This window comes from Ovis aries, chromosome 6, assembly GCF_016772045.2.
Source record: "Ovis aries strain OAR_USU_Benz2616 breed Rambouillet chromosome 6, ARS-UI_Ramb_v3.0, whole genome shotgun sequence".
Taxonomy (NCBI): domain Eukaryota; kingdom Metazoa; phylum Chordata; class Mammalia; order Artiodactyla; family Bovidae; genus Ovis; species Ovis aries.
Genome location: NC_056059.1, coordinates 110335680 through 110355681, shown reverse-complemented (window position 1 = coordinate 110355681; position 20002 = coordinate 110335680).

The following is a 20002-nucleotide window of genomic DNA, read 5'->3' as shown; positions in this document are numbered from 1 at the left end:
TTTTTATGTGGTATTTTTGTCAAATTTCAGTTGCTATTATATCTATATTTTTTTCTATATATGAATCATGTGCATACATACATACAAATATATGTTATTTCTAGAATCTGTATATTTCTGTCCATTTATTAGAACTTCAATTTTTCTATTTTTTCAATACACAGACGTGTATTTTGCTAGTTTCATATTTTTGCATGCTATATTAAATGATATTGCATTTTAATTTTAATTTCTAATTTCTCATTCAGTTCAGTCGCTCAGTTGTGTCCGACTCTTTGCGACCCCATGAATCGCAAAACGCCAGGCCTCCCTGTCCATCACCATCTCCCAGAGCTCACTCAGACTCACATCCATCGAATCAATGATACCATCCAGCCATCTCATCCTCTGTTGTCCCCTTCTCCTCCTGCCCCTAATCCCTCCCAGCATCAGAGTCTTTTCCAATGAGTCAACTCTTTGCATGAGGTGGCCAAAGTACTGGAGTTTCAGCTTAACATCATTCCTTCCAAAGAAATCCCAGGGCTGATCTCCTTCAGAATGGACTGGTTGGATCTCCTTGCAGTCCAAGGGACTCTTCAAGAGTCTTCTCCAACACCACACTTCAAAAGCATCAATTCTTCAGCACTCAGCTTTCTTCACAGTCCAACTCCCACATCTATACATGACCACTGGAATAACCATAGCCTTGACTAGATGGACCTTAGTCGGTAAAGGAATGTCTCTGCTTTTGAATATTCTATCTAGGTTGGTCATAACTTTTCTTCCAAGGAGTAAGCATCTTTTAATTTCATGGCTGCAGTCACCATCTGCAGTGATCCTGGAGCCCCCCAAAATAAAGTCTGACACTGTTTCCACTGTTTCCCCACCTGTTTCCCATGAAGTGATGGGACCAGATGCCATGATCTTTGTTTTCTGAATGTTGAGCGTTAAGCCAACTTTTTCACTCTCCACTTTCAATTTCATCAAGAAGCTTCTTAGTTCCTCTTCACTTTCTGCCATAAGGGTGGTGTCATCTGCATATCTGAGGTTATTGATATTTCTCCCGGCAGTCTTGATTCCAGCTTGTGCATCTTCCAGCCCAGTGTTTCTCATGATGTACTCTGCATATAAGTTAAATAAGCAGGGTGACAATATACAGCCTTGAGGTACTCCTTTTCCTATTTGGAACCAATCTGTTGTTCCATGTCCAGTTCTAACTGCTGCTTCTTGACCTGTATACAAATTTCTCAAGAGGCAAGTTACTAGTACATAAAAGCAAAAGTAATCACTACTATAAGAACATTGTTCATTATTTTAGATGACATTGCTAAAATTCCTTATCACTTGTAGTAACTCTTGCAGATTCCTTTAGATTTTCTATACATATGGTATATCTTCTTCTGCAGATATTGACTCTTTACCTTTTCCTTTCCAGGTTGTGAGACATTTCTTTTCTCCCAATACAATGTTGAAGTAAAATGATGAGACTGGACATAAACCTTTGCTACTGACCTTGGTGTGCATGGGGGAAGGGATCAGTATTTCAGTGTTACTTATGTTTACGGGACATTTTCTGAAATATGTCATTCATCAGATTGAGGAAGTTCCTTTTTATTTCTATGTAGCTGATTTTTTTGTTTGTTTGTTTTAATTATGTAGGGTGTGGAATTTTATCCGAAGGCTTTCTTCCCCATCAATGACTTACTTCCTGATCATTCATGATCAGGAAATGATAATGTTGATTTTTTCTTTTATACAATTGATATTGTAAATAAGAGTTTTCTTGTTTGTTTTTCAAATGTTAAACCAACCTTACCTTACAGGACAAACCAAACTTGATCATGTGTCATTATATTCTTAAATGTTGCTGGATTTATTTCCTGATATTTTGTTATATATGTTTTAGAACAGCTTTACTGAAGTACAAGTGAGGAAAAAATATACATGTATATATTTAAGTTATACAGCTTAATGCTTGATATACTTATTTGGGAAATTTTAATATTGTGAATTCAATGCTTTTTATTAGTAATAGAGATATTCACATTTTCTATTTCTTAAATCAGTTATGGTAATTTATGTCGTTCAAAGAACCCATCACTTCATTAATATTGATTAACTGGCATCACTTTCTTCATTACATTCTTTTATTATCATTTTAATGTAACAGAACTATACTGAATTTCCTTTAATTTCTGATACTGATAATTTGTTTCTTCTCCTTTTGCCCCCTTCATTAGTCTGAATAGTCTAGCCAGAATTTAATCATGTATTGGTATTTCCAATAGAATAACTTTGATCTCATTCATTTTCTCTATGACTTGTTAGTTTACTGTTGTTGAAGATGTGCTTCTAAATATGAAAGTATTTTCCAATATTTTAGGGTCTCTGAGTCCCTTAGACTGAAAGGAGATCCAGCCAGTCCATACTAAAGAAAATCAGTCCTGAATATTCATTGGAAGGACTGATGCTGAAGCTGAAACTCCAATATTTTGGCCACATGATGCAAAGAACTGACTTATTGGAAAAGACCCTGATGCTGGGAAAGAATGAAGGTGGGAGGAGAAGGGGATGACAGAGGATGAGATGGTTGAATGCCATCTCCAACTCAATGGACATGAGTTTGAGTAAACTCCTGGAGTTGGTGATGGACAAGGAAGCCTGGCATGCTTCAGTCCATGGGATCACAAAGAGTTGGACGTGACTGAGCGACTGAACTGAACTGAACTGAGGCTATTTTATATTAATACATAATATATAAGGAATATGTCATATATTAAATAGGAAAAAATCATCATTTTGCTTCATTTTATCAGGAAAAATAGCAATTATTACGTGTCAATAATTTATATTTTGCTTTCAATACACTCTTGTCAATCAGATCTAAACTATGCCACTTGGGCACCCAGAGAATGTTTCTTTAGAAACATTTCTTCATGAAAGAAACATCAGGAAGAAACATTTCTTCCTGATCACACATGATCAGGAAACAATAATGTTGATTTTCTCCTTTATACAATTGCTATTGTAAATAAGAGGTTTTTTTTTTTTAATGTTAAATCAACCTTACATTTACAGGAGAAACCAAATGTGATTGTGTGTTATCATGTTCTTATATGTTGCTGGATCTGTATGTCCTGTGATGTTATGACAGTATCACAAATTACCAACTCAGGCATGCTTCTCATATTTGTAATTCTGTAAAGCTTAGGGATGGGTTTGAGTCCAATTTACAACACTAGCTAGCTCAGTAATCTTAGAAACATTATTTTACCTTTTCAGTGTCTTAACATTCTCTTCTGTAAAATGGCAATAATAATGATTCATGCCTTATAGATATGCTGTGAAAATTCTATGTGCAAGTAAGTATAATATATTAATAAGAGATTGTCAAACTAAGTACCACGTACTAAGTACTACACCTATGTTGACTTTATTACCATTATTGTTATTATTATGGCTAATCCCTTACCTGGGTTTTGACATCACTTTTACTTCCTTGGCTCTTTTATTCGAAATCATCCTTTGCCTTGACGAAATAAGGTCAGATCTCTCCCTTAACCATGGGTATCTCTGGCTATTTCCCAGTCTGACTCCTTTCTACATTATATGATCATCATTCTTTCACTTGTGTGCTGCTTTTCCCCACCTCCCTGGACCTTACTCCCAGTTGTTTACCCATTAATCCAAAATATTCAGTCTTGTCCTCTTAGAATCTAGTTTTATTTTTTGGTTTTCTTTCCTTATTCAAATATTTTCTAATTCATGAAACAACCATGATATGTCAAACCCCTCTCTTCTAGGAGATGGAATATAACAGATAGTAAAGAACTATGATATCCTTTATCCATCCCTCTTCAATTTGTAAAGGTTCCAGCTTCAGCCCAGAGTTTATTTTCCAGAAACAAATCCAGCGTCCACTCCACCTCTTTGTCTGTGCTGGTTCCTCTACCAGGAATCTGTTTGTCACCTTGGAGGAATGTCACATCATCCATGAAGACTCGCTAGTTATATGCTCCTCTTTGGTGTTTATCATATTTTATTTGCCACAATGTAACATGTTTCCAATCATGCCCTTTTTCATCCTCTAGTGAAAATAAATTTCTAACAGCAGAGATTATGCCTACTCATCTTTGTATTTTGAGCACTTTTCCTAGTTTCTAGATCTAGTAAGTGTTCAATCAATGCTTATCAAATGTGTATATGCATGTACACTTTATTTATATCAAAGGTTTAATGTGCGTGGGCTTCCCTTGTGGCTTAGCTGGTAAAGAATCTGCCTGCAATGCAGGAGACCTGGGTTTGATCCCTGGATTGGGAAGATCTCCTGGAGAGGGGAAAGGCTACCCCTTCCAGTATTCTGGTCTGGAGGATTCCATGGACTGTATAGTCCATGGGGTCGCAAAGAGTCGGACAGGACTGAGTGACGCTCACTTTCACTTTCTAATGTGCATCCACATCTGTAGGATTTTTCACAGCTCACATCATCTAACCCTAAAAATTTCCATAAAAGGTGAATAGTTCCTTTCTCATGAGGCAACTGAATCTGAAAAAAATCTAGATAATTTTGTCAAATTCTGACCAGTGTCTAGAAACTGAATATAGTGTTTAAACCTAACAGTTTGCTTGTTCAGAGTTGTACACAGAACTATGAAAATGGGTTCTCTGTCTAAGCAAGTTCCCACTGATGTTTTCTACCCTTGCATTCCAGTAATTTCCTTCATAACCATCAGCCCAATGATAATGATGTGTTCATGTGTCTGCTTGCGTGCATGTCTGCTCAGTCACGCGCAACTCTTTGCAATCCCATGAACTGTAGTCCGCCAGGCTCCTCTGTCCATGGGATTTCCCAGGCACGCTGGAGTGAGTTACCATTTCTTCCTCCAGGGGATGTTGCTGACTCAGGGATCAAACCAGTGTCTCCTGCTTTAGCAGGCAGTTTCTTTACCACTGAGCCACCAGGGAAGCCTATGTGTTTCTCAAGCTCCTTCTATCTCTAGCCCTAGATCTTAAGCCTGTCTCCTCTATGTCTTGATTTAACAAGCACAGCCTTTCTGTTCTGTTTAGTGGCTCACCACCAGCACCTAGCAAAACACCCAGCACATTGCAAATCCCCAAGAGCGAGGCAAATCCTATTCATGCCCCTCTTTTTTTACATTTTTAAACACCATGCCATTTCTAGGATAAGTATGAAGATGATGCAAAGAACCTGTAAGCCTAATTGAGCCCAAATAACTTCCACTAATTTTACCAACTACTCTAAGAAAAGACATTTAATGTCACATTTTTCTTCTATAAAGTGATGCTGCTGCTGCTGCTGCTAAGTGCTTCAGTCGTGTCCAGCTCTGTGCAACCCCATAGACAGCAGCCCACCAGGCTCCCCCATCCCTGGGATTCTCCAGGCAAGAATACTGGAGTGGGTTGCCATTTCCTTCCCAATGCATGAAAGTGAAAGGTGAAAATGATGTCGCTCAGTTGTGTCCAACTCTGTGCGACCCCATGGACTGCAGCCCACCAGGCTCCTCTGTCCATGGGATTTGCCAGGCAAGAGGACTGGAGTGGGGTGCCATCGCCTTCTCCAAAAATGATGCTAACAAAGCCTAAATGTCACAGCTAGTATGAAAAACCCATTAAAATAATCAATGAAAAGTGATCAACCTGAGTTCCAGAAAATCTCTTTCTCCCCATTCCTTTGAGGTCATTTCACCTGATACTATTTTCAATGTAGAAAGAGTTTTCACTTAAACTGTAAAAACAAAATTGTCATTTTGAAGAACACACATTGTGCTGATTATAATCGTCTGAAAGAAGTTCTAGCCTTCAAGCTGAATTCATGAAATGAACATTACCACGTCCTCTGTCTGTGCTCTCGCTAGAACTAGTGAAAAAGGGGACATTTCAAAGAAGAAAGGAAAATAATCCCAGCTGGCTCAGATTTATAAGTTGAAGGAAACGCATGCCAAGAACATATGGCAATTCATTTAGCAAACATTTAAAGGGTATCTATCACGTGCCTAGTGCTGTAATATGTACTTGAAGATGAAAACAACGTGATAAGTTGTTCCTCATCCACGGGTGACTGTCATGCCCTGGAAAACATCTGCATTTTGTACCAACTTTCTGTGGGGAAAATATATATTCTCTTGACGTCGGCTTTTACATTTGCAAGACTATAAAAATAATTTCCAGGTCACCTTCACAAAAGCATGGAGATTTCCAAGAGAAATGTACGTGAAAAAGCCACTGATCCATCGATTCAACAAATATTAACTAAATGCCTTCTGTGTTCTGAGCAGTGACTATACAAAGGTTGGCCGTGCATACAAGTGCCACCTTACCACTTTTATGTGCTTTACGAGTTGGAAAGCATTGATACTCAGTAAATCATAAGTGCTACAAAAAGGCTCAGGTGCTAGAAGAATTTAGCAAAGCTTCAACAGTATAGTAGCAGCAATATCAACAGCTATACCTTTCATCTGCCCAATTTGGTAGAGGGCCCAACATGGGAGCATTTTATTAACAAAACACACTCTCCAGGTGAACAAAATACTTTGTGTTTAATTTGTAAATACAGGTTCCTACCCGCTTGTTTAATGTCTAGGATAGCTATAATAGAATGAGCCTTTCCTGAATCAACATGTCCTCCAGAATTATTCAAAATTAGTAAAACTATTGACATTGACTTGATTTTAACAGAAAATCTCAACATTTGATGTAACTCAGGGTTATATAAAGCAGAGTTCTCTAGGATTATGAACTTAGCACACTAATTGTCTAATGGGTTTCTGGTTTTGCTCTTGGCATGGAACCCATATTGGGAGTATATATCAATTAAAATGCAGACAGATCTTAACTTAAGCATCAGTTAAGTTTCCATTATAAGAAATAGTTTTATGGATCAGCAATCTGATTACTGTATGTAAACGTATTCATTTACACCTGACACATTTCCAAATTTGACCTCCTATGTAGGAAACATTTAGTCTCTATCATAAGTATAGGCTGCTGAACATAGGCCTTTTGGTAAATTAATCATATTTCCTGCACCCAGTGTTCCCATAACAATGTCTGTATAACTCTATTTCAAACTTTATCCTGCTGCATTATAATAATCCTTTGTCAATGTTTGCCATTCAAATCCTATGTCCATACTTAACCATCTGTGCCATCTCCCTCTCTTGTACAGGGTGGTAATAATATATCTCTCTCAGGTCTGTGATGGTGAAATGATCCATCAAGCGGCCAACAGGATGGTCACCAGTGCCCTCTCTTTCTTTGATTGTTGCTGCCTTTTCACACAGAAGCGTCTCTAGCTGAGTCCTGTTCAGTCTGGAGGTAGAGCTTTTCCTACAATATGTCATCTCCAGTTAGTGGGTGCTGCTTGTGAGGTCAGTTTTTCAACTCAGGGCATGTGAACATAAAAGCCAGCAGGGGCCAGCAGTTTGGAACCACTCCCATCTAAACTGGAAAGCTGTGAGCCCATGACTCAGCTTGCTCCCTTTCAAAGCACAGTTTCAGGATAAGCCTGGCACAGAGGTGACACTCACTGCATGACTGTTGAAAGGGTGAAGTGAATCATTGTCTAGGATCACTAGAGAAAACAGATAAAATGTAACTCTAATGCCTAGCTGACAAATTTAAGGGCAGTGTATATGAGAGACCAGGCTATTTTGCTAAGTTGTATTATTGCTTGATAACTGACTGTTTAACAAAACAATTCATCTTTGACACAAAACTCACTGTGTTGGACCAATGTTAACTTGTGTCTGACTCTTTGTGACCCAGTGGACTATAGCCTGCCGCACACCTCTGTCCATGGGATTTTCCCAGCATGGATACAGGAATGGGTTGCCATCCTCTTCTCCAGGGGATCTTCCCAACCCAGGGACTGAACCCAGGTCTCCTATATTGCAGGCAGATTCCTTACTGTCTGAGTCACCAGGGAAACCATGTGTAGGAACAGGTTTATGATTTTTTGTCTACTTCTGCAGTTTGGAAGTCAATGCATGCTCATTAGTAGTAATAATAATAATTTATCACCTATAGCTTTAAAAAAGGTACTGTGTGCTGAGTGCTAGACCTGTGTTTGAAATTCACTGATTTGCCAAGTGTTTCCTGACCTATTATTCAGGAAGGAGAGACATATACAGGGAAATATGGAGTTTGAATTTTAAAGACCAAGACTCAAATATCCCTAAATCTCAGCCCCCTCATTTAGATATAGCATGGGTGATTTCTATCTTATCAGATTATTAAAAGAACTAAATAAAATAGTGCCTTGGAAAATGCAGTTGCTGTTGCTCAATAGTGTAAGTAGTGTCTAACTCTGTGACCCCATGGACTGCAGCACATCAGACTTCCCAGTCCATCACTACCTCCCAGAGTTTGTTCAAACTCATATCCATTGAGTTAATGATGCCATCCAACCATCTTATCATCTGTCATCACCTTCTCCTCCTGCCCTCAATCTTTCCCAGCATCAGGGTCTTTTCCAATGAGTGGGCTCTTTGCATCAGTAGCCAAAGTATTGAAGCTTCAGCATTAGTCCTTCCAGGGAATATTCAGGATTGATTTCCTCTAGGATTGACTGGTTTGATCTTCTTGCAGTCCAAAAGATTCTCAAGAGTCTCCTCTAGTACCGCAGTTCAAAAGCATCAATTCTTCAGTGCTCAGCCTTCTTTCTGGTCCAGTTCTCACATCTGTACACAAGTACTGGAAAAACCATATATGGACCCTTGTTAACAAAATGATGTCTCTTTTTAATACACTGTCTAGGTTTGTTATGACTTCTTGCAAGGAGCAAATGCCTTTTAATTTCATGGCTACAGTCATCATCCATAGTGATTTTGGGGCCCAAGAAAATAAAATTTGTCACTGTTTCCACTTTTCCCCCTTCCATTTCCCAGAAAGAGATGGGACTTAGTTTTTGTAAAGTTGAGCTTTAAGCTGACCTTTTCACTCTTCTATTTAAAATGCAGTAGGCACTAAATAATTCATCCCTCTTTCCAAGAATAATTGTCCACATTTATAAAATAAAGGTAGTATTTCTATAATAGCATTATTGAGATTGAAATAATGTATGTGAAGTGCCTTTTAAATAATAAATTGTTACTAAAGTGTATCTTTAATAAAATTAATTAGTAGACCTGAAAATATTTTATTCCAAATATTTTAGTCTTCCTTTAAAGAAACTTAAAAAAGAGGTTTTTGATAAAAATTGATTTATTTTTAAAAATTAAAATAGGTGAAGCCTAAAATTAGACTTTTAAAACTATTTTTAGAACCTACAAAATAAATGTGCTGACTGACAGAGTCTGTGCCAACGCTTTGCCTGATAGAATTATCATTTTCCACTTTTGAATTGTTTGAAAGAACAGATTTTACTGCTGAGTAAATGACACCTGATATGGTCAATAGAAAGCTCTTGAAGGAGCAAAAAGCTTTTCTTTAAACTTTTCCTACTACAAAGATATTATTTAATAAGCTATCCCTCTAGCAGTGTTCCAATTAGTGAAAGTGAAAGTCACTCAGTTGTGTCCAACTCTTTGCCACCCCGTGAACTATACAATCCAAGGAATTCTCCAGGCAAGAATACTGGGATGGGTAGCCTTTCCTTTCTCTAGGGGATCTTCCCAACCCAGGGATCAAACCCAGGTCTCCTGCATTGCAGGCAGATTCTTTACCAGCTGAATCACAAAGGAAGCCCAAGAATCCTGGAGTCAGTAGCCTATCCCTTGTCCAGTGGCTCTTCCCAACCCAGGAGTTGAACTGGGGTCTCTGACATTGTAGGTGGATTCATTACAAATGGAGCTATGAGGGAAGCCCTTCTAATTGACAGAAGCTTGAAAGAATCACCACTGTCCCCAAAGCCTGAAATTGCAGGTTATTTGCCAGTGGGCCCTGGCATTTGGCATTACAGTGGATGCTCATTTATCCAACATCCTTGAAAGAAGCACTTTTGGGTAAGGGACAGTTTGCAAACAACTTAAAGCTATATTTTCAACACAGTAACTAAGCTTGGTTAAATACTTGTATGGAAATCTTATAGCTGAATGTTGTATTTCTCTACTTGCTCACTAAAATAGTATATCAAATGTTGTTGTTTAGTCACTAAGTCATTTTCAACTGTTTGTGACCCATGGACTGCATCACACCAGGCTTCCCTATCCTTGACTATCTCCTGGAGTTTGCTCAAACTCATGTCCATTGAGTTGGTGATGCCATCCAACCATCTCATCCTCTGTCCTCCCCTTCTCCTCACACCTTCAATCTTTCCCAGCAGCAGGGTCTTTTCCAGTGAGTTGACTCTTCACATCAGGCGGCCAAAGTATTGGAGCTTCAGCTTCAGCATCAGTCCTTCCAATGAATATTCAGGGTTGATTTCCTTTAGGATTGACAGTTGTAATTTAGAATATTTTCATGGGTGTGAAGAATGGAAGCCTCTTTGCCCTGCACTGAAAGCTTCCAGATTGCTGTGCTTAGAATTATCACATCTGGTCCTTTTTCTTGTTTTGGCATTTCTCTCCAACAGCTCAGTTTTCAGCTTGTGCTTTTCAACTTGTCATTTCATCTGCCTTCATGCCTGCTGTATCTCTTGCTGCTACTCTTGAAGGTCAGTTAGAATAGAATGATTGATTTTGATCTGTCCACATCTTGGGAAACTCTTCAACTTGGGACATTGGATGTAGCTGGTTGGTCAGTATATTTACAAGCTGTCATCTAGTACAACTGAGATTAGAGCATGTTAGAAATCAGAGTAAAGGAGAAGCAGTGATAAATATTATTTATATAAGAGCCCAAGGGTTTCCTTGCTGCTGCTGCTAAGTCACTTCAGTTGTGTCCGACTCTGTGTGACCCCATAGACGGCATCCCACCAGGCTACCCTGTCCCTGGGATTCTCCAGGCAAGAACACTGGAGTGGGTTGCCATTTCATTCTCCAATGCATGAAAGTGAAAAGTGAAAGTGAAGTCGCTCAGTTGTGTCCGACTAGTAGCGACCCCATGGACTGCAGCCCACCAGGCTCCTCCGTCCAAGGGATTTTCCAGGCAAGAGTACTGGAGTGGGGTGCGATCGCCTTCTCCGAGGGATTCCTTAGCAAATAACTAGTGATTTTCATTACTGATGCTGAAGTTGAAGATCCAATACTTTGGCCACCTGATGCAAAGAGCTGACTCATTGGACAAGACCCTTATGCTGGGAAAAACTGAGGGCAGGAGGAGAAGGGAACAGCAGAGGATGAGATAATTTGATAGCACCACTCACTTGATGAATTGAATTTGAGCAAACTCTGGGAGATAGTGAAGGATGGGGGAGCTTGGCGTATTGCTGCCTATGGGGTGTCAAAGAGTCGGACACAACTTATGGATTGAAGAAACAAATCGTCACTGTAACTTTAAGGCCATTTTTTGTTTCCATGCCTATCCTCAGCTTGTTTCTGGATTGCAGAGATTATACCAAAGAGTTTTCTTCTCCCTCTAAATGTGGAAGCTGCAGCCCTTACTACTTAAATTCACTCCAGATAGATTTTGCTTGCAACTGCTTAGATGTGCCCAGGTGATGTCTATGTAGTGACATATAAGAATTATATGAGTTTTAAGAGTTTGGGGGAAAAAATCAGCCCTGCTTTTTCAACAACATTGATAAACCTGGGGAAATAAGCCAATCACGGGATAAGTACTGTATGATTCCACTTATATGAGGTACCTGAAACAGTAAATCACAGAAGCAAAAAACAGAGCTACGATCACCAGAGAGCAGGGGGTGGGGGAAGGGTAACTTACTTAGATGGTATAAAGTCTTTATTATGCAAGATCAGTTAGTTTAAGAGACCTGCTGTTTACATAGTGCCTGTAGTCAACAATTCTGTATGGTGCACTTGAAACTTCTTTAAGAAGGCAGCATGAGGCAGGGTGTTCAGGACTGGTGCACTGGGATGACCCTGACGGATGGGATAGGGAGGGAGGTTGGAGGGGGGTTCAAGATGGGGGACACATGTACACCCATGACTGATTCATGTCAATGTATGGCAAAAACCACCACGATATTGTAAAGTAATTAGCCTCCAATTAAAATTTAAAACAACAACAACAACAACAAAGACTTACATGAAAAAAGTTAAAAAAAATTACGTTGGAGCCTGGAAAACATTGAAGATGCAAACAAACAAACAAACAAACAAACAAAGATAGCTCTTTTGCTCTGTACTTAAAACATGTACACACTGCTGTATTTAACATGGATAACCAACAAAGACCTACTGTGTAGCACAGGGTTCTCTGCCCAATATTATATAACAACCTAAATGGAAAGAGAATTTGAACAAGAATAAAACCATGTGCATGGATAACTGAATCACTTTGCTGTACACCTGAACTAACACAATGTTGTTAAGCCACTGTACTCCAACATAAGGTAAAAAGGTTTTTTGTCTTTTTACTTTAAAGGAGCACAAGGACACTATTGGAGTTGTCTATCACTTTGATTGTAGTGATGATTTCACAGATGTATGCCTGATGAGTCATTTCAGTCATGCCTGACTCTGTGCAACTTTATGGACTGTAGCCTGTAAGGCTCCTCTGTCCACAAGATTTTCCAGGCAAAAATACTGGAGTGGGTTACCATTGCCTCCTTCAGGGGATCTTCCTGACCCAGAGATCAAACCTGTGTCTCTTATATCTCCTGTATTGGCAGGAAGGTTCTTTACCATTAGTACCCCCTGGAAAGCTGTGTGCTTATGTCCAAACTCATCAAATTGTGTACATTAACTATATGCAGATTTTAGTACATCAATTTATACCTTAATAGTTTTTTTAATTAAAAAAGAAATTTAAACAGCAATACAAAGAAAAAAATCAGCCCATTCAAGTGATCACATCTCTACATGTTGTCCTGTAGAACTGAGAGCTTGTAAACAATTCAAATAGATAGGAGATGCATCTTACAAGCATGACTGTAGCTTCCATAAATGTTTCTCCTGGGTAAAAACCAAGGAGTGTATGTGTACACATCAGCAGTAGTGAAATAACCTCATAGGTCTTGCCTGGCCTGGGTGTCAGTGTTACCTCTGGGACTGTTTGAGAAGACTAAGGAAAATTAAGATCACTGAATCTTAGCTTTTGAAATCCTCCCAGGTTAGAAAGGCTAAATGAGGTAACATGCAGGAAAAGTCATGAAGGCTGCCGCCCTGTGCTCCCTTGCACCTTCCCCTTCCCTATCCTACTAATTGTGTCATTATATACATTATATAAACCCCCTGTGTGTGTGCTAATTTGCTTCAGTTGTGTCCAGCTCTTTGGGACCGCCTGGACTCTAGCCCACCAGGCTCCTCTGCCCATGGGGATTCTACAGGCAAGAATACTAGAGTGGGTTGCCATTTTCCTCCTCCCGGGTATCTTCCCGGCCCAGAGATCGAACCTGTGCCTTTTGCCTCTCCTGAATCTGCAGGTGGGTCCTTTACCACTAGCGCTACCTTACAAATTCTGTTTTATGTGACTCCAGTCACCCTGGCTTCCTTGTTTCCTTGAACTCATCAAGCACACACTTCCCTCAGAACCTGATGGTTCTCCAGTTTGCTATGTTTTCCCTTCAGAAATCCACATGACTCACTCTCTCATGCATATCACAAATCTGTTCAAAATGCACCTTCTGCACTGGTCGTCCCCAAGGACTTTCTCCATAGTGCTTTTCACCTGGCATTTTATATATAATACACACATATGTGTAGGGAGTCACAAATGTATTTTTGTCTTTTATTTTTCTTTCCCTACCAGGCAGGGTGTTTTTCTATCCTTTTATCTTTTTTTTTTTAATAAGTGTATTTCAGTGCCTAGAATTTTTCCAGGCACATAAGTAGACACTCTTTAGTCTTTGCTAGATGGATAATGAATGCATGAAAGTTTTAACATAAATTGATGTTGAATTTTGCCAAATGCTTTTTTTCTGCATCTGCTGAGGTGACTGTGTGATTTTTGTTATTCCTTTGGTTTATGTGGTGTATCATATCAATTTACTTATGGATGTAGAGCTATTTTTGCATACCTGGTATAAACCCTACCTGATCATGATGTATCACTCTTTTTATTTTTGTTGAAAATGGTTTGCTAACATTCTGTTAAGGATATTTGCATTTGTGTTCATCAGAGACATTAGCCTATAGTTTTCTTTCTTTCTTTCTTTCTTTTTTTTTTTTTTTGGTAGTGTTTTGTCTGGCTTTGAGGTCAGAATAAGCCTGGTCTCATAGAAAGTTTGGAAGTATTCTCTCCTTCTTAGCTTTTTTGGAATAGTTTGAGAGGGGTAGGTATTAATTCTTTCTTAAGTGTTTAGTAGAATTCCCCTATGAAGCTGTCTTGTCCTAAACTTTTGTTTGTTGAGAATTTTGAATAGAAATTTCAAGACCAATTTACCTATAGAGTGTTTGCTTGGAAGCGTGCTCAGTCACTTAGTCATGTCTGACTCTTGGAAACCCCATGGACTATAGCAACAATATTGGAACAGGTTGCCTTTTCCTTCTCCAGGGAAACTTCCCACCCAGGGATCAAACCTGAATCTCTTGAATCTCCTGCACTGCAGGCAGATTATTTAACTTCTGAGTCACTGAGGATTCCCATAGTGGGTAAAAATTGATTCTTAGTAGGAGAGGGAATATCTTGCTCTTTTTATGAGTAAAGCACTGATACAATACACACACAAACACACACACACATACACACATACACGTATACATATAGTACATAAACATATACAGTGTATCTGTGATACTGGCATTCAATGATGATCAACTAGGAAAATAATGTCTAGAAAACATTCTTGAGGTTGTTAATGAAGAAATAAAAGAGGTCGATAAACACAGTCTTAAAAACTAAAGTGATTCAACTGCAAATTATTAAGCACACTAACATAATGAGGTGTCTGGATCCCTGAGTCCCACAGGTCCACATGGCAGACATTACTGGTTTGCCTACTCTATTTAAAAAAAATGTTTGACTATGGATTGCACTATTTATATATGTATGTTAAACATGCATGCAAAAAATGTAAAGCGTGAGATTAAAAATAAATTATTTTTTAAAATTTCCATACCATCTTGTGAAGCTCATGTTGAAGATCATTGCGTTAGACAAAATTATTCTCATTATACATATACAAATTATATATAAGATAACTGAAGTGATCAACGTTATTTTCAAAAGTTAATGTGGCTTAAGAAAGCTAGTTAGAAACATTTAAAATGGAATTAAACTATGTGCAGATGCTTCAAAATTGCTCAATATGTACAACAGAGGAATTCTAGTTTGCAAGTCAGTTGGAGGAATAGAAGGACAGAGACAAGATCAGAAAAATATTTACTTGTGTCTCGATACATAAGACCACTCCAAATTGGCAAGTACTGCTGATATGGATGATGTACTGCATTTATTAGTAATTTGTTAGGCTTTTGAAGTGCTCGTATATACTAATCTTACTGAATTTTTATAAAAACTTTGTGAGGTAGGTTTTATTTATTTTAGAAATGTGGAAAATGTTGCTTTGGAAAGTTAAGTAGAAGAATCCAATTCTTATTCTTTTAGCTTCAAGATGCTGTTGTTCCTCTCACTAAAGGCAAACATTTAAAGCATTTTCTTTCATGAGTGTGTGTCACAACTCTTTAACATCAATATTTGTATTATATTCACTGAAACAATGCAATTTATTTACTAAAATTTATAACATTTACTTCTTTCTGCCATGCATTTTATCTCAGTAACAATAGCATTTTATACAGTAACAATAGCATTATAGTAGTTGGTCATTGCTGTTCAGTTGCTCAGTCTTGTCACTCTCTGTGACTATGAACTGCAGCACGCCAGGCTTCCCTGTCCTTCACTATCTCCTGGAGTTTGCTCAGACTCACGTCCCTTGAGTCATGATGCCACCCAACCATCTCATTCACTGCAACCTCCTTCGGCCCCTGCACTCAATCTTTCCCAGCATCAGGGTCTTTTCCAGTGAGCCAGTTCTTTGCATCGGGTGGCCAAGGTATTGGAGCTTCAGCTTAGGCATTAGTCCTTCCAAAGAATATTCAGGGTACACTTCCTTTAGGTTTGACTGGTTTGATCTTCTTGCTGCCCAAGGGACTCTCAAGAGTCTTTTCCAGTTGAAAAGCATGAATTCTTCAGTGCCCAGCTTTTCTTATAATAGTATCATTACTGATTTGAGTGCTCTTCCTTGAGCTATGTGTTGAAATTATCCATAATTTTAAAAGTTCACTAAAATCTGGTCTTTTCAACTAAATCCTGTCTGTTGTTACCATTTCATGTCCATTTGGCAGGCCTGAAGTGCCTGGTCTGGACTCCAGTGTGTAGTATCTGGGGTAGTTGGGTCCCAACAGACAAATGACACTGTGTCTCTGCCTCAGCACTAAGGCAGTGACCAAGTGAGTAAATTCTCTGCTCAGGGGTTTCTATTTTAACTGAGTTTCTTTAATAAAGACCTGGAAGATTAATTGAAAAGAATCAAAATACCATTATGAGTTGAATCACTTGATCCTGCGCTTCCTCGGTGGATCTGTCATCGTCCACCTAAGGAGAGGCCAACATTGTCCAGGAAGCCATTACTCAGGTGGCTCTGCTTTCTAGTTTTTATCCTTTTTAATTACTGTTTATAATTCTGAAGCCCAAGTAGATATGAGATCACTTACTCTTTTAGAATGGAAATTTCTTGCAGCAAAGACACATATCATATTCATCTGATGGTCTCAGTGCATATCCATATTTGTTTACTAGCGCTGACATTACAAAGTATCGCAAACTGAGTGCCTTAAAGGACAGAAATGTATTTTTCCAGTTCTGGAGGCTAGAAGTCCAAGATCAAGGTGTCAGCAGTATTAGTTTCTTCTGAGGCTTTTCTCTTTGTAATGTAAATGGACATCTTCTCTTTGTGATGTTACATGGTCTTTCTCTGTCTCATCTATTTCTTATTTCTAAGTGGAGGCAGATATTCTTAATTCAATCAAGTACTAAGTTAGCAGAAGCTTAGCTTCAGTCATTGTGAAAGCAGGCTTTTTTCAGATTCATACTTACTCTAGGGTGAAGACCTTCAAGGTGTTAAGAAACACTTCTGGTATTTAACAGGAATCCTTTACTTTGGTGGGTCCTGAACTTCAGGACTTTTGACTCTCAGGTCTGTGATCCTGTCCTATCCATGCTCACCTTTTCAGCTTTATAGCCTCTGCTCTAAGAATAATCAGTTATCTCATGGAGAAAAGCAGCACCAAATGAATTGAAAGCGCTCTTTCAATTTTACTTTTCTTCCTGGTTTGGGATTCTCAATTTCTCCCTGCCTGGGATCTTTGTGTGCCTTCAAATAGATGTTTTAATGGATTTTGCAATTTTTTCTTGTTGTTCTCAGAGGGTTGGTTGTTTCAAAACAATCTAGATCACATTGCCAGAATCCTATATTTTATTTTTCCTTCTTAATAATCTGTCTGCAGAATGCTGGGATGCCCTAAGACTTGGATACGCAGGGTTTTTTTTTTTTTCCTCCTTTTCTATACTTCTCTCCTAGGTGATCAGTTCTAGCTCACAGCCTTATTTTTGTTTGTGCTTTGTTTTATTTTCCCAAAAGTATTAAAGGATAATGACAACAAGAAAAAATTCAAACACAAAACAAGAAAGATCATTAATAGCCTTCCCCCAAATCTTTGCCACCCAGCTCCCTTGAAATAAAACATATTAACAAGTATAGCAATCTAGCTTTTCCTCTCATTTATATGCACATGTACATGTGCTCCCTTACATACTACCCACAAATACAGAAAATTTCTGACTTGCTCATTTTCACAAAAGGCAGCCTATATAAATGTTCAGTTCAGTTCAGTTCAGTCCCTCAGTCGTGTCTGACTCTTTGCGACCCCATGAATCGCAGCACGCCAGGCCTCCCTATCCATCACCAACTCCCGGAGTTCATTCAGACTCATGTCCATCGAGTCCATGATGGCATCCAGCCATCTCATCCTCTGTCGTCCCCTTCTCCTCCTGCCCCCAATCCCTCCCAGCATCAGAGTCTTTTCCAATGAGTCAACTCTTTGCATGAGGTGGCCAAAGTACTGGAGTTTCAGCTTTAGCATCATTCCTTCCAAAGAAATCCCCAGGGCTGATCTCCTTCAGAATGGACTGGTTGGATCTCCTTGCAGTCCAAGGGACTCTCAAGAGTCTTGAACACCACAGTTCAAAAGCATCAATTCTTTGGTGTTCAGCCTTCTTCACAGTCCAACTCTCACATCCATACATGACTACTGGAAAAAACCATATTAAAATTTTCTTTCATAATTAAATGTACTCTATGTATCGTGAACAACTCTTCAGGACAGTGCATAAGCTTCAAGCTCCTTGTTTTTAGGAACTGCATAGTGTTATACAGTTTAAACATGCTTTTATCAGCTATTTTCGTATTGAAGGACAATTAGTTTATGTCCACGTTTCTATCTGGATGATGCTATAATACTCACTTGTACACATAAATCTCTAATCAAGACTTATCACAGTAGGACTACTGGGTCATTGAGTATCATCAATGGAATGAGTGTTGTTCCATCGCTTTGGGAAAAGTTTTTATCCATTAACATAAGCATTATTTATGAACCCACAATTCTCCAAATTATCTGTTGTATAGACACTTTTGTGATTTTTTTTTTAAAATTTCAGCCAATCTGAGGAATAAAATTCTCTTGTTTGCTTTATTTTGCATCTCTCTGACCAATAGAAAACCACTGGAAACTGGCTATGTATATATAGCCAAGTCTTTAAAATCAATAATACCATCCCTGGTAACCATACAAAGTCAAAAATACCCACTTCAATGCGCCAAGAAAATGGTAGGATGATTTCAGTGTAAATCTATAGAGAGATCATTAGAATGCCAACATGAAAATTTTAAAAGTCAATCCATGATGAATGTATTGACATCTGAGACTGACTGATATTGTCAAATTGAAGGAGGATAAGGGACTATCAAGGAATGTTTGTGAAGATAAGACTGGGGAGACAGGCCAAGCTGAGGGCACAAAATCTCACTGCAGGAACGACATTATAAAATTATGAGATTAAGATGAAAGCAAATGTTTCTCTCCCTTAGGAATTTATTCAGCGTAATATTATAATTCTAGAATTTCATCTGTCATTCATCTGAAAAGAACAGCACCCTGAGACTGAAATTTGAGGAGATGCTAAGGGAATTTGACTCAGTCTTATGCATGCTGGACTTCTGAACTTTTTCTTTAGCTATCAGATAGCACCCATCTAAAGTAGATATCTATTTATAATAATGCCTAAGGGAATGGCCTCTGTGATAGATAGGTAGGAATTTTCTTTAGGGCTCATAATATTCTTAGACAATTTGGCCTAATAGAATGGCTAGACTTTGTTTTATGGTCTTTATTTTTTTTTAATCTTTGCTTAAATATTTCTTTAAAACTCAAATTGTTGATTACCTCTCTTTCCTAAATATTTTTAAACTTTCCTTCTCAACTGGATTCCTACTGTGAACACTTCAACTTCCTCAAGTCTCTGATCATAAGCAAAATAAATGAAGAAACTCCCATATCATAACTGCCCCTAACTCCTGCCTTCTCCCACTATCCTTCAGCAAAGGACTTCAAAGACGGTCTCTGCTTCAGCTTCCTCCTCTTCCATTCAGTCCTTAGCCCACTGCAGTCCAGTTTCAGCCTCCTCACCAGTCCTCACTAAGATCACCATGATCATTTCTCTAATGTTACTAATTGTCTCTCAGCAGAAGTACAGGAAAACAAATAAACAAAAACAAAAAACCCTCCTCAGTGAGTTTCTCACTTTCACTCCTGCCTCCCTCACCTCTTCTTATGCAGTGTAATCAGAATACTATTTCCAAAACAGACGTTTGATTATGTTATTTCCCTATGGAAGGTGTTCAAAGGCTTGCCACTGTTCTTAGGATAAAGACCCAAATCCTTGTTCTACAAGGCCCAGCACAGTCTGGCTCTGCCATGTCTTCAGCCTCTTTTGTTCCACA